Consider the following 14,195-nt stretch of genomic DNA (forward strand, 5'->3'; position numbering starts at 1 on the left):
GGAGTGCTGCAGGGGTCGCTTCTCGGCCCTCTACTGTACTCCCTGTATACAGCTGATCTTTCGCACACAGAGTATCTATAGCATTATATGCGGATGACACCGCACTCTACGCGCGTTCCAAAGGATCGACGTCGTTCGTCGCCATTTACAGGAGGCATGCGATGTCCTAGGAGCCTGGGTTACGAAATGGCGGCTCAAGTTCAGTGCCGTAAACTTTCGCAATAACGCGACGTACAGTGTCCATGGACCTTCAGCCGTTGCGGATCATGGGAGGCTCCGTCCCTGGTCTCGCACGTCTAAATATCTAATGGTGATAGTTACTATTAAAAATCAGTCTTGATCACAAATTTATTTATTCTGGTAACCGATTTCACCCACTCCTGTGGTCGTCTTCAGACCTACAAGTCAAATACAAAGTCTGATCAGAGGCCTACATACATTGAAGAAAATTATATAAAAATACAAAGTTATGAAACGATGAATTACCGAAATGCTGTCTGAGCAGGAGCCTCAAATGGATCAAATGGCTCTGAGCACTATGGGACTTAACTTCTGAGGTCATCAGTCCCCTAGAACTTAGAACTACTTAACCCTAAGGACATCACACACATCCATGCCCGAGGCAGGATTCGAACCTGCGACCGTAGCGGTCTCGCGGTTCCAGACTGTAGCGCCTAGAACCGCACGGCCACTCCGGCCGGCGCAGGAGCCTCCTTCTGGTTGTAAATCACTGCTAGAAAGAGCAGTGCACGTCTTACTTTTACACTGGAGGCTCCGCCCACTTTTGACAGGATGATGTCATCGCTAACCAATGAATTAGAAGCCAACAACGTAAAAATTTCGTAATTAAGAGAACAATGACAAGAATGAAAAATAAAAATACATGGAACTTAGCTGGTTCAACAGCTATTGTTAGATAAAATGTGTAAGAATATTAAACTTATGAGATAAATAAAAATCGTTTCGACAGTACATGGGCCTGTTGGTTACCAGGGCAACCAGTAGCTTCTAAGTGGTTCTCCAACAGGCCCATAGAGGGCAACCTATGTACTGTCGAAACGATTTTATTTATCTCATACGTTTAATATTTTTACATATTTTATCTAACAATAGCTGTTGAACTAGCTAAGTTCCATGTATTTTTATTTTTCATCCTGGTCATTGTTCTTTTAATCACGAAATTTTTACGTTGTTATTTGACTTTTAACCCACTGGTTAGTGATGAAATCATTATGTTAAAAGTGGGCGGAGCCTCCAGTATATAATCCCCGATGATCCCCAGTTCGATTACTCCCTCTTCCCGGATATCCGCGATCGAACTGACACCTCTGTCCCTCCCCTCGCTCCTGGTTTCCAGTACTTGGACAACATTGCACACACGGAACTCAATACCCCTATCACTACACAGGATCTCATTGCTACACTCCGCACAAAACGCAACACCGCTCCTGGTCACGATCGTGTCACCTACCGTCACCTTCGTGAAGCTCCTGTCTCTTTCCTCTCCACCCTGGCCAGGCTCTACAATGTAGTCCTGTCCACCGGTTACTACCCCGACCTGTGGAAAACCTCCCGTATCCTCATGTTCCTTAAACCCGGCAAACCGCCGTCCGCCGTCTCCTCCTACCGCCCCATCAGCCTTACCTCGGTCTTCAGCAAGGTCCTGGAATCTATCCTCACCCGCCGCATCCACCAGCATCTCCACCAGCACCGCCTCCTTCCCGTCACCCAGTGTGGCTTTCGGCCGTCCTTCTCTTCCGACTACCTTCTCCTTCACCTCACTCATCTCCTTTCCGAACAGCTTAATTCCCGTCGCTCCGCAATCTTCCTCTCCCTGGACCTCGAACGTGCCTATGACCGCGTATGGCATTTCGGTCGCCTCTTCAAGCTCCAAACCGTCGCCCTTCCCATTAACTACGTCCGTCTGATCGGCTCCTTTCTCTCCCGCCGTCCTTCCTATGTCACCGTCCATAACACAGATTCCTACACCTTTTTCCCCTCTGCCGGTGTGCCCCAAGGCTCCGTCCTCTCCCCCCTTCTGTACCTCTTGTACACGGCGAACATGCCGCCGCCGTCAGCCCCCGTCCACCTTCTCCAGTTTGCCGATGACACCGCCTTCCTTGCCCTTGCCCCCACCCTACAGCGCTCCCAAAACCTTCTCCAATCCCATCTTGACCGGTTCACCGTTTGGTGCAACCAGTGGCTGCTCACGGTCAATCCCTCCAAAACCCAGGCGATCATTGTAGGCAAAACCACCCCTTCCTTCCACCTTCTTGATTTCTACATCACCATCTATGGCCGTCCTATCGCCCTCACTCCCACCCTTAAGTACCTTGGCGTCACCCTCGACCGTCGCCTCTCCTGGACTCCCCACCTCCGGACAATCCAAGCCAAGGCACGCTCCCGACTCAGTCTCCTCAAGCTCCTCTCCGGCCGTACGTGGGGTCTGGACCCCTCCACCATCCTCCACACCTATAAATCCCTCATCCGCCCTATCCTTTGTTATGCCCATCCGGCTTGGATCTCCGCCCCCCCTCCCTTTTATAAATCCCTCCAAATCCTTGAACGCCATGCTCTCCGCCTCGCCTATCGCATCCGTCTCCCCTCCCCCACGCGGATCCTGTATGATCTCATCCCCTTCCCCCACCTCCTCCTTTTCCTTGAAAGGATACGGATCCTGTACACCTCCCGTAAACTCGACCCTCCTCACCCGCTCGTCTCCCCGATCCTCACCCACCCCCGCCCGCTGCCGCGCCTGTATTCCCACGTCCCACCCGGTCTCCATCTCTCAACCCTCCTTACCCTCTCCCAAGGTGGCTTCCGCCAGCTCCCCCTCCCTGATGATGTCCTCCTCCCCTGCATCTACCCCTCCTATCAACTTTGATCCTCCCCCCCGACCTCCTGTGTCCTTTCCTTTAGGCACCCTCCCTCCCCCCTTTCCCTTCCCTTCTCTTTCCTTTCCCCCCTCCCTCCTACCCTCTCCCCTGGGCTTCCCCTCCCCCTTCCTCCCTCCCCCTCTCTCCTTTGCCCAGGGCATCTCTGCTCTCCCCTCTCCCATTTCCCCTTCCTCCTCCTCCACCTCCTCTCTTGGCAGGTCCCCGGACTCGTACACGCTCAGTGAACATTCGCGCGCCAGAGATCATCGCCATCAGTGTCTAGTGTGTGTGCATCGTTTTGTGTTTTGTGCAGTTACAACTCAACTGTTCACATGTGCCGTCGCCGTTCTCCGTGTTTTGTGCTCCGTGTCTACCAGTGTTAGTGTTTTTATCGTCCAACGTGAACGGCTTCTTGTTTATTGTTTTTTGTATCTCCATTTTTTGCCCGCCGTTTTTTGTATTGTCTGTATCACCTCTATGTCATGTTATTGTTGCACTTAAGGCTGAAGAGCAGCGTACTATGCTGCTGACAGCCCGCCTGTATAGGTGTTTAAAATTACAATAAAGGAAAAAAAAACAGTATATAAGTAAGACGTGCACTGCTCTTTCTAGCAGTGATTTACCACCAGAAAGAGGCTCCTGCTCATACAGCATTTTGGTAATTCATCGTTTTATACCTTTGTAGCTTTATATAATTTTCTTCAATGTATGTAGCCCGCTGATCAGACTTTGTATTTGACTTATAGGTCTGAAGATGACCACAGGCTTGGTCAAAAACGGTTCCCAGACTAAATAAATTTGCGATCAAGACTTAAAATAGTAAGTATGAGTAATAACATTGATCACTGTCTGCTCCTACGATGTATTCAAAAGTGATCTAATGGTATTTCTTGATGGGAATTTTGCCTGGAAGCCGCATGTTCGTGTGGTCTGGGGGAAAGCGCATACCCGTTTGAAGGCACTTTACCCCTATTAAATGCGGAATCATCGTTTCCTCCACACTGTGGAATTACGTTGTATATATCACTGATCCGATCAGTGCTAGAATATACGTCCGCAGCGTGGGGAAACGCAGCCGATATCCATATTTGTCGGCTCCAAGGGGTGGAAGGGGGAGCTCTGCGACTCGCCTTGCACTTACCACGAGACTAACCGACCATGACCTCGCACGAGGAAACAGGTATCCCAATGATAAGAAATCGCATAAAACAGACTGCCCGCGGTTATATGAAATGTCGCGAAAGTCTGACAATCGGTTAGTTTCGAGTCTGGGAAACCAGCAGCACAGACGACGGACCACCAGATGGCCCGACCTGCTTGTATAGTGAGTGAGCTAAACTCAAAACACATGCGCCAATGCTCACGGCGCAGAGATGACAAACAAAACAGTTAGGTGAAAACAAATTCAGGTCGCACCAGTGGGCGGGCTACAGCACGCGTTTCTGCACGCGCAGCGGACCTCCACCTGCCCCACCGTGTGGACGGTGTTTGGTGTCGGTGTCGGTGTCGAAACGCTTCCCACTAGCTCGGCAGCGGTCCAAGGCCAGCGCAACGCTCGCGAGAGCCAGCTGCCCCTCACTCTCCTGGCCCAGCTCTCACAATCCGTCCCATGTAACAGCAGCGCCTCCTAAACTCATAGGACCTACATCTACAGCTATACACTTACTCGCAAGCCACCGTATGGTGCATGGCGGAGGGTACCCTATACTTCTACCAGCCATTTCCTTTCTTGTTCCACTCGCAAACTGAGCGAGGGAAAAACGACTATCTGCACGCCTTCGTACGAGCCCTAATATCTCTAATCTTATCTCCGTGGTCCTTACGCGAAATGTACGTTCACGGCAGTAAATCGTTCTGCAGTCAGCCTCAAATATCAGTTCTCTAAATTTTCTCAATTTTTTCCTCGAAGATAACGTCGCCTTCCCTACGCTGATTCCCATTTGAGTTCCCGAAGCATCTCCGTGACACTTATCTGTTGTCCGAACGTACTGGTAAAAAATCTAGCAATCCGCCTCTGAATTGCTTTCTTTTAATCCGACCTACTGCGGATCCCAAACACTCAAACAGTACTCAACAATGGGTCGCACTAATGCCCTATTTGTTGTCTCCTATACAAATGAACCACACTTTCCCAAAATTCTCCCAATAAACCGAAATAGTCGATTCGCCTACCCTACTACAATCCTTACATACTCATTCTATCTCATATTGCTGTGCAATATGGTATTTAAACGACGTGGCAAGCACTGCATTAATAATGCTGTACTCTAACATTATGGATTTGTTTTTCCTACTCATCCTCACTAACTTACGCTTTTCTGCATTTAGAGCTACCTACCATTCACCATTCCTACAACAAATTTTGTCTAAGTCATTTTGTACGTATTTTCTTACAGTCAATCAACGACGATCGTTTCCCGTATACCACAGCATCATCAGCAAATACCCGCAGACTGCTGCTTACCCTGTCCACCATATCATTTATGTGTACAGAAAATAACAGCTGTCCTATCACACTTCCTTGGGGCGCTCCTTGTGATACCCTTGACTCTGATGAACACTCCCGTCAGGGATAACCTATACCGTTCGCTTGTACTTTCGTTAACAGTCTGCAGTGAGGTACCGTGTCAAATGCTTTTCAAAAATCTAGGAATATGTAATGTGCCTGGTGCCTTACAACCATAGTTCGCAGTATATCGCGCTAGAAAAGGGCAAGCTGGGTTTCGCACAAGTGATGTTTTCTAAAACCGTGCTGATCTGTGAACAGAAGCTTTTCCCACCCTAGGAAATTTATTATATTCGAACTGACAATATGTTCAAGGATTCTGCAGCCAACCAGCGTTAAGGATCTCGGTCTGTAATTCTACGGGTCTATTCTTTTCCCCTTTTTACATACAGAAATCGCCTGCGCATTTTTCCAATCGCTTGGGACTTTGTGCTGCGCGGGAGATTCGTGATAAGTAAGAGGCCAGAGCTGTAGAGTATGTAAAAGCGAACTGGGATTCCATCAAGACCTAGCGACTTATTTGCTTTCAACCTTTTAAATTGTTTCTCTACGCCAGCGGTGCTCATTGTTATGTCCTCCATACGGGACTCTGTGCGATGGTCAAACGACGGTATGTTTGTACGATTCTCCTTGGTTCAGCTTCTCAACGCTGTCTGTCAAGTTTCAAAAGGCCAAGATGATTTATTGACTTCTCCGATACTCAAAACCATTGCGATATTTTTTCTAAATCGTTTTGCAGTTTGTTTTGATCTTCTGATGACTTTTTTAGTCGATAAACGATAGCGTCATCTGCAAACAACCGAAGACCGCTGCTCAGATTGTCTCCCAAAACGTTTATATAGATAAGGAACAGCAAAGGGGCTATAACACTACCTTGGGGAACGCCACAAATCACTTCTGTTTTACTCGATGACTTTCCGTCAATTACAACAAACTGTGACCTCTCTGACAGGAAATCACATATCCAGTCACATAACTGAGACGATATTCCATAAGCACGCAATTTCACTACGAGCCGCTTGTGCGGTACAGTGTCAAAAGCCTTCTGGAAATCCAGAAATACGGAATCGATCTGAAATCCCTTGTCAATAGCACTCAGTACTTCATGTGAATAAAGAGCTAGTAGTGTTTCACAGGAACGATGTTTTCTAAACCCATGTTGACTGGGTGTCAATAGACAGTTTTCTTCGAGGTAATTCATTATGTTCGAACACAATATCTGTTCTAAAATCCTGCTGCATATCGACGTTAACGATATGGGCCTATAATTTAGTGGATTACTCCTACTACCTTTCTTGAATAGTGCTGGGACCTGCGAAACTTTCCAGTCTTTGGGTACGGATCTATCGTCGAGCGAACGGTTGTATATGATTGTTAAGTATGGAGCTAATGCATCAGCATACTCCGAAAGGAACCTAATTGGTATACAGTCTGGACCAGAAGACTTGCTTTTATTAAGTGATTTAAGTTGCTTCACAACGCCGAGGATATTTACTTCTACGTTACTCATGTTGGCAGCTGTTGTCGATTCGAATTCTGGAATATTTACTTCGTCTTCTTTTGTGAAGGCATTTCGGAAGGCTGTGTTTAGTAACTCTGCTTTGGCAGCACTGTCTTCGATGGTATCTCCATTGCTATCGTGCAGAGAAGGTATTGATTGTTTCTTGCCGCTAACATACTTCGCATACGACCAGAATCGCTTTGGATTTTCTGCCAGGTTTCGAGACAAAGTTTCGTTGTGGAAACTGTTATAAGCATCTCGCATTGAAGTCCGCGCTAAATTTCGAGTTTCTGTAAAATATCGCCAATCTTGGGGATTTTTCGTCTGTTTAAATTTGGCATGTTTGGTTCGTTGTTTCTGCACCAGTGTTCTAACCCGTTTTGTGTACCAAAGAGGATCAGCTCCGTCGTTTGTTAATTTATTTGGTATAGATCTCTCATTTTCTGCCGATACTATTTCTTTGAATTTAAGCCCCATCTGGTCTACACTTATATTATTAATTTGAAATTAGTGGACTTTGTCTCTGAGGAAGGCGTCAAGTGAATTTTTATCTGCTTTTTTGAATAGGTATATTTTTCGCTTATTTCTCGAGGATTTGGGGATTACAATCTTGCTAAGACAGCCCTGTGTTCACTAATCCCTGAATCGGTTTTGATGCTCGTTATTAACTCAGGTTTATTTGTTGCTAAGAGGTCAAGTGTGTTTTCACAACCGTTTACTATTCGCTTGGGCTCATGAACTAATTGCTCGAGATAATTTTCAGAGAATGCGTTTAGCACAATTTCGGATGATATTTTATGCGTACCTCCGGAATGAAACATGTATTTTCGCCGACATATCGAGGGTAAATTAAAGTCACCACCAACTATTATCGTATATTTCGGGTACGTTCAAATGGTTCAAATGGTTCTGATCACTATGGGACTTAACATCTGTGGTCATCAGTCCCCTAGAACTTGGAACTACTTAAACCTAACTAACCTAAGGACATCACACACATCCATGCCCGAGGCAGGATTCGAACCTGCGACCGTAGCAGTCTCGCGGTTCCGGACTGCGCGCCTAGAACCGCTAGACCACCGCGGCCGGCTTTCGGGTACGTGATTGAAATCAAACTCAAGTTTGCTTTTAACCTTTCAGTAACTGTATCATCTGAATTGGGAGGTCGGTAAAAGGATCCAGTTATTATTTTATTCCGGTTGCCAACAATGACCTCTGCCCATACTAAGTCACAGGAAGTATCTACTTCAATTTCGCGACAAGTTAAACTACTTCTGACAGCAACAAACACGCCTCTGCCAACCGTGTTTAGCCTATCCTTTCGGAACACCGTTAGGTTCTTCGGAAAAATTTCGGCTGAGCTTATATCCGGCTTTAGCAAGCTTTCAGTGCCTATAACGATTCGAGCATCAGTGCTTTCTATTAGCGCTTGGAGCTCTGGTACTTTCCCAACAGAGCTACGACAATTTACAACTGTTATACCAATGGTCCCTGTATCTACGATTTTCCTGTGTTCAGCCTGTACCCTTTGTGAGTGAAGCCCTCTTGTGTTTTCCCGAGACCCTCTAACCACACTTTCACAAAATTCTCGCAATAAACTGAAACAGACGATTCGCCTACCCTACTACAATCCTTACATACTCAATCTATTTCATATTGCTGTGCAACGTTACGCCTAGGTATTTAATCGGCGTGACTGTCAGGCAGCTCACTACTAATGCTGTACTCTAACATTATGGATTTGTTTTTCCTACTTATCTTCATTATCTTACGTTTTTCTTCATTTAGAGCTACCTACCATTCATCACTCGAACAACAAATATTGTCCAAGTCATCTTGTACGTATTTTCCTACAGTCAATCAACGACGACCGTTTCCCGTATACCACAGCATCATCAGCAAATACCCGCATACTACTGCTTACCCTGTCCACCATATCATTTATGTGTACAGAAAATAACAGCTGTCCTGTCACACTTCCCTTGGGCGCTCCAGGTGATACCCTTGACTCTGATGAACACTCCCGCCGAGGATAACCTACTGGGTTCAGTTACTTAAGAAGTCTTCGAGCCACTCACTTATCAAGGAACCTATACCGTACGCTTGTACTTTCGTTAACAGTCTTCAGTGAGGTACCGTGTCAAATGCTTTTCAAAAATCTAGGAATATGTTCTCTGCCTGGTGTCTTACATCCATAGTTCCCAGTATATCGCGCGAGAAAATGGAAAGCTGAGTTTCGCACAAGCGGTGTTTACTAAAATCTGTGAACAGAAGCTTTTCCCACCCTAGGAAATTTATTATATTCGAACTGACAATATGTTCAACGATTCTGCAGCAAACCGGCGTTAAGGATCTCGGTCTGTAATTCTACGGGTCTATTCTTTTGCCCTTTTTACATAAAGCAGTCGCCTGCGCATTTTTCCAATCGCTTAGGACTTTGCGCTGAACGAGAGATTCGTGATAAGTAAGGGGCCAGAGCTGTAGAGTACACTTTATAAAAGCGAACTGGGATTCCATCAAGACCTAGCGAATTATTTGCTTTCAACCTTTTAAATTGTTTCTCTACGCCAGCGGTGCTCATTGTTATGTCCTCCATACGGGACTCTGTGCGATGGTCAAACGACGGTATGTTTGTACGATTCTCCTTGGTTCAGTTTCTCAACCCTGTCTGTCAAGTCTCAAAAGACCAAGGCGATTTATTGACTCCTCTGATACTCAAAACCATTACTGCTTGATTTGCAGTTCCCACATTATTCGATCAGCGTAAACTCTCAGACCAACCTGCTTACGCCGTGTTTCGTGAGCTCTTTAATAACACATTATCTGACATAAAAAAAGAGTCAAGCACCCGGAAGGGAACGAGGAAAGGAAATGAAATTTCATGGGTTGGGAGGGTATGTGATGTTATTTCAGTTATGACAAAATCCAGTCAATTTCACAAAGAATTCGGCGCTATGAGCCCACTTATCAGTATGACATGGCACCTCGTCTGGCCTCTCCTGAGGCAAGCTGGCCCATAACCACTGCAACTGGTCCTTGGTATCTTGGATACTGACGCCGAGGCGGATTCCACCTCCGAGCGGGTCCAACACATCTACTATCGGCGACAGATCATCGTCATCAGTAGCAGGCATTCTCTACTCTCCAATCAGTAATGATTTCTTCGAGAGTTACTGTAGACGTCGTTTAAGAATGGAGTTTTCGAAATTCCACCCCTAAGGGACTGAAACAGGGGATGAAATATTTTCAGATAATATGTGTCTAGTAAAGCAATTTTGATGCTAGACATACAAAAATTGGTATTTGGTTTCTCGGTGAGAAATAAAGAAATAACTGTTTCAGCATTTTTGGAAATTAAATCGCTATGGGGATGAAATAGAGTTTCAAAGGTTTTTCTAAAAATAATTCGTTATTAAAGAACTACAGAAGTATTCTTAAAGCTACATCTACGAAAATTAGTATTTGACTTCTCGATTACAAATACAAAATTACATTCAGCATTTCTGGAAATTCAACCCCTAAATGGGTGAAATAGGGCCAGATTCATTCATTGGCTGATCATCGCCCAGCCTAAACCGCTAAGAATATGAACTTGAAATTGGGAGAGGGTGAAGGCATAGCACACCTAAAGGCGTAAGGCAGAAGATGACAGGCTTTTTGAAAATATGCCACTATTAAGGTAATTCTTAATCTAGAACTGCGAGAATTGGTGTTTGGTTTCTCTGTCCGAAATAAAACAATACGAGTTTCAACATTTTTGGAAATTCAACGACTAAGGGTTAAGAGAGTAGGTGAAAGTTTTGTGAAAGTGAATCATTGTTAAGAAACTAGTAAAGCATTTTAAACCTACTTTTATGAAAACCGGTATTTGACTTTGTAAGAGTACTCTTATATCGCTGGTTTAGTTGTGGAGTATCTTTGCGGGCAGCCGCGTCTAGAGAGTCGAGCATGGGACACGAAACTGTTATGTTGTGTAGTGTGTAGCGCTGCATGTAAGAAGCATTGTTAGTATTCATGTTGAAGTGTTGATACAAGTGCTGTTACAGTAAAGTGATTAAATATGAAAGTAATTCAGAGGAAAGTGCGTCAAGATGTAATTAAAAATGAGCAGTGCCGCCGATGACGTATTTGTGTATCCTCTCGTTGCGTGTCGCACAGTATCAATCATCCGCGCCGTGTTCGGTCTCCCAGAATGAGCTGATGTGAATCAGTAGAAATTAGTTACCATAAAAGAATGCAGTCAAGTGCCAGTGTCTCGTAGCGAGCGTGAGGACGTGCGTTCGATCATTGCGCCTCCGCATTATCAACAATAAGCCGCGCCGCGACGGTTTCGCGCACGCTCGTACAAGGGAGAACTGAGAACTGAAAAATTAACTTTACGAACAGTGTTATATCATTACTAGTGACAAGGAGGACTATTACCAGATATCTGTATGTGTGACGAGCGTAAGAACTTTCGTTCGATCATTCGGCTTCTGCATCATCAACAATCACCCTCGTCGTGTCGGTTACGCGTACGCTCGTCCGAATGATATTTTGGACTGTTAATCATCAAGATTGATAATTGGGATAAACATTTACGATTTAGAGTGTAAACAGTGCAACCTGTGGTTTCCATATCGTCTCAGAATATAGATGTTCATACCAGACAGAGGACAGTGTTGTGTTTTAACGTTGAGTGGCTCCCCTAAACCCGCTTGCATATTTCGATAGATAATTTCAGGCAAGCCAACAGCAGTATGGAGCAGGACAATACGACCGCCGCGGGATTATCAGGTACGTGGTGTGGACATGGCGCGCGGTCACGAAACGAGAAGTCAGTTTATAGTACCCCACCCATTCGTACCCCCGGGCGTGTTACAACTTCTTGGTTCGAAATAAAAAATCAGTGCTTTAGTATTTTCAGTACATAAAGCATACAGCCAACCTGTTGCCTGTATGCTGTTGACAATTTAATTACGGATGCTGCAGTTAGCTATGTTTAAAACTGTGTATTTGAAATTCAACCCCTTAAGGGAGTGAAATAGGAGGAAAAAGGTTTATGAAATTATTTCATTAAGAAAGAAATTTCAAAGCTAAATCTACGAAACTTGTGTGTGGCTGGACGAATGACGGATTAGGATACATCCGGCATTTACAGAAAGCCCAAACAATAACGTTGTGCATAAGATGAGGTTTCGATACAAATTACTCCAACTAATCCAAGAATAGTAGAAGACGGAACAACGCCAAAACTAAAACATCAAATCCCTGCAAGCGTATCAGGAAAGTGAAAAACCTCTGAGATAAATCTGTGTAACGTGAATTATGTATAAATGCACAGCAGTTCTGTGTATTCTGAAAGTTTCTTTTGAAATTTTTAAATCGCAATCAAGACTTTCCGTACCATGTAACCCGACTACCTAATTGTGAGTTCGAGATCGTGAAATAAACATTTTATATACCAAGAGGTTTCTGGAGGTTCCATAAAACAAGGGAATATTCTGGGACTCAGACAAGGACAAATTATGTGCAACTATAATGTTATTTCTTCGCATAGTAATTAGCCTGGAATACTTCTAGAGTACAGAAGAAAAGATACCAGATATACGAAAACTATACAATTGACTCTGGTGAAGGTGGTCCCATAGTTTTTACACTCATTTTACAGTGAACGTATTGGTAACTTCACCAAGGATCCAGAGACGGGGCAGGTTCGGGGACGTTAGTCCACACAGGGGACATTTTGCACCCTCTCCCCTCTCTTCCCCCAGCCCCTTCTTCAGACTTTAGTAGATTACCCCAAGGCTTTTGGTAAGAACTTTGAAAACAAATCTAAACCTAGTGAGTAGACAAACTTTAACAGAAATAAATTTCTTAGTCATATTCCAGTTCTAAATACACTCCTGGAAATTGAAATAAGAACACCGTGAATTCATTGTCCCAGGAAGGGGAAACTTTATTGACACATTCCTGGGGTCAGATACATCACATGATCACACTGACAGAACCACAGGCACATAGGCACAGGCAACAGAGCATGCACAATGTCGGCACTAGTACAGTGTATATCCACCTTTCGCAGCAATGCAGGCTGCTATTCTCCCATGGAGACGATCGTAGAGATGCTGGATGTAGTCCTGTGGAACGGCTTGCCATGCCATTTCCACCTGGCGCCTCAGTTGGACCAGCGTTCGTGCTGGACGTGCAGACCGCGTGAGACGACGCTTCATCCAGTCCCAAACATGCTCAATGGGGGACAGATCCGGAGATCTTGCTGGCCAGGGTAGTTGACTTACACCTTCTAGAGCACGTTGGGTGGCACGGGATACATGCGGACGTGCATTGTCCTGTTGGAACAGCAAGTTCCCTTGCCGGTCTAGGAATGGTAGAACGATGGGTTCGATGACGATTTGGATGTACCGTGCACTATTCAGTGTCCCCCCGACGATCACCAGTGGTGTACGGCCAGTGTAGGAGATCGCTCCCCACACCATGATGCCGGGTGTTGGCCCTGTGTGCCTCGGTCGTATGCAGTCCTGATTGTGGCGCTTACCTGCACGGCGCCAAACACGCATACGACCATCATTGGCACCAAGGCAGAGGCGACTCTCATCGCTGAAGACGACACGTCTCCATTCGTCCCTCCATTCACGCCTGTCGCGACACCACTGGAGGCGGGCTGCACGATGTTGGGGCGTGAGCGGAAGACGGCCTAACGGTGTGCGGGACCGTAGCCCAGCTTCATGGAGACGGTTGCGAATGGTCCTCGCCGATACCCCAGGAGCAACAGTGTCCCTAATTTGCTGGGAAGTGGCGGTGCGGTCCCGTACGGCACTGCGTAGGATCCTACGGTCTTGGCGTGCATCCGTGCGTCGCTGCGGTCCGGTCCCAGGTCGACGGGCACGTGCACCTTCCGCCGACCACTGGCGACAACATCGATGTACTGTGGAGACCTCACGCCCCACGTGTTGAGCAATTCGGTGGTACGTCCACCCGGCCTCCCGCATGCCCACTATACGCCCTCGCTCAAAGTCCGTCAACTGCACATACGGTTCACGTCCACGCTGTCGCGGCATGCTACCAGTGTTAAAGACTGCGATGGAGCTCCGTATGCCACGGCAAACTGGCTGACACTGACGGCGGCGGTGCACAAATGCTGCGCAGCTGGCGCCATTCGACGGCCAACACCGCGGTTCCTGGTGTGTCCGCTGTGCCGTGCGTGTGATCATTGCTTGTACAGCCCTCTCGCAGTGTCCGGAGCAAGTATGGTGGGTCTGACACACCGGTGTCAATGCGTTCTTTTTTCCATTTCCGGGAGTGTATTATGGGA

This window comes from Schistocerca nitens, chromosome 3 (assembly GCF_023898315.1).
Source record: "Schistocerca nitens isolate TAMUIC-IGC-003100 chromosome 3, iqSchNite1.1, whole genome shotgun sequence".
In the NCBI taxonomy this organism is placed as follows: Eukaryota; Metazoa; Arthropoda; class Insecta; order Orthoptera; family Acrididae; genus Schistocerca; species Schistocerca nitens.